A 1,657-nucleotide genomic window follows, 5' to 3' on the forward strand; every position below is an offset into this window, starting at 1 on the left:
CCTGCTATTGCTGCAAATAATTTCGAACTAAAACCTAACACAATTCAGATGATACAACAGTTTGTTTAGTTTGATGGTTTGCAGGATGAGGATCCCAACACGCACTTGGCGAATTTTCTTGAATTTTGCGATACATTCAAAATGAATGGCGTTTCTGATGATGCCATTCATCTTCGGTTATTTCCCTTTTCACTGAGAAACAAAGCTAAACAGTGGTTGAACTCGTTACCACGAGGGTCTATCACTACTTGGGAACAAATGACTGAGAAATTTTTACTAAAATATTTTCCACTGGCTAAAATGACTAAATTACGTAATGATATCTCTTCTTTTGTACAGATGGATTTAGAAACACTTTACGATACATGGGAGAGATACAAGGACTTACTCAGAAGGTGCCCTCACCATGGGTTACTGCTTTGGCTGCAAGTTCAAACGTTCTACAATGGTGTGAATCCCTCGACAAGACAAATGATTGACACAACTACTGGCGGAACCATCAACAATAAAACACCGGAATATGCCTATGAATTTATAGACGAGATGTCACTGAATAACTATCAGTGGCAAGTTATGAGGACAAAGCCAATGAAAACAGCTGGCATTTATAACATCGATTCAGTCACCATGCTCTCTAATCAGGTAGAACTTCTCAATAAAAAGATTGACGGTTTACTTGGTTCTACGCAAGGACATCCAGTAATAAGGTGTGACTTAAGTGGCGGAGGTGTACATACAGAATACCAACCCTTCAATCGTACAACTGAAGAAGAACAAGTCAACTATATGGGTAACAATAACTTTAGATCTCACAATAACCCATACAGTAATACTTATAATGCAGGTTGGAGGAACCACCCAAATTTTTCCTGGGGAGGTCAAGGAAATCAAATGCCACAAAATCCTCAGGGTTTTCAACAGCCACTTTATCAACAAGAGAAGAAACCAAACCTTGAAGAGATGCTTTCTAAATTCATCACGATGGCAGAAACCCATTTCCAAAATACCGAGACAGCACTTAAGACACAACAAGCATCGATCCAAGGACTCGAAACTCAGATAGGCCAGCTATCCAAACTAATCTCCGAACGACCATAAGGTAGCTTACCAAGTAATACTGAACCTAATCCGAGGGAACACCTCAATGCAATTAGTGCCCAAGATAAGGAAGGATTCATTACACCTGAGCCAGAATTACAGCAAGACAACGCGATGAACAAAGGTCAAGAAGAGGTAAACGATGATGATCCTAAACAGGTAAGTACGAATTATGAACCTCGTGTGCCATATCCTAAAGCGATGACGAAAGACAGAACAGAAGAACAATTCAATAAGTTTGTCAAACTCTTAAAGAAATTACATATTAACTTACCCTTTATTGAAGTTCTTTCGCATATGCCCAACTCAGCAAAATTCTTAAAGGTACTTCTGGCTAATAAAAGAAAGTTAGACGCTACATCGCATATGGAACTCAATGCAGTCTGCTCAGTTATTCTGAAGAATAAGCTACCTAACAAATTGAAAGATCCATGGAGTTTTACAATTCCTTGCTTAATTGGTAGTTTATTTGTGAATAATGCTTTAGCTGATCTAGGGGCAAGTATAAATGTTATGCCATATAAAATGTTTAAACTACTAGGTCTCGGTAAACCTAAAT

General features: G+C 38.4%; 1 non-coding gene across 1 annotated transcript; it reads right to left on the reverse strand.

The window, feature by feature from the left end:
* Positions 1 to 306: 306 nt before the first annotated feature.
* LOC128293428 (small nucleolar RNA R71) lies at positions 307 to 413 on the reverse strand. The gene has a single exon (XR_008283610.1). It is a non-coding gene; the product is annotated as a small nucleolar RNA R71 (small nucleolar RNA).
* Between the last annotated feature and the right edge of the window lie 1,244 nt (positions 414 to 1,657).

The sequence above is a fragment of the Gossypium arboreum genome, chromosome 5 (assembly GCF_025698485.1).
Source record: "Gossypium arboreum isolate Shixiya-1 chromosome 5, ASM2569848v2, whole genome shotgun sequence".
In the NCBI taxonomy this organism is placed as follows: domain Eukaryota; kingdom Viridiplantae; phylum Streptophyta; class Magnoliopsida; order Malvales; family Malvaceae; genus Gossypium; species Gossypium arboreum.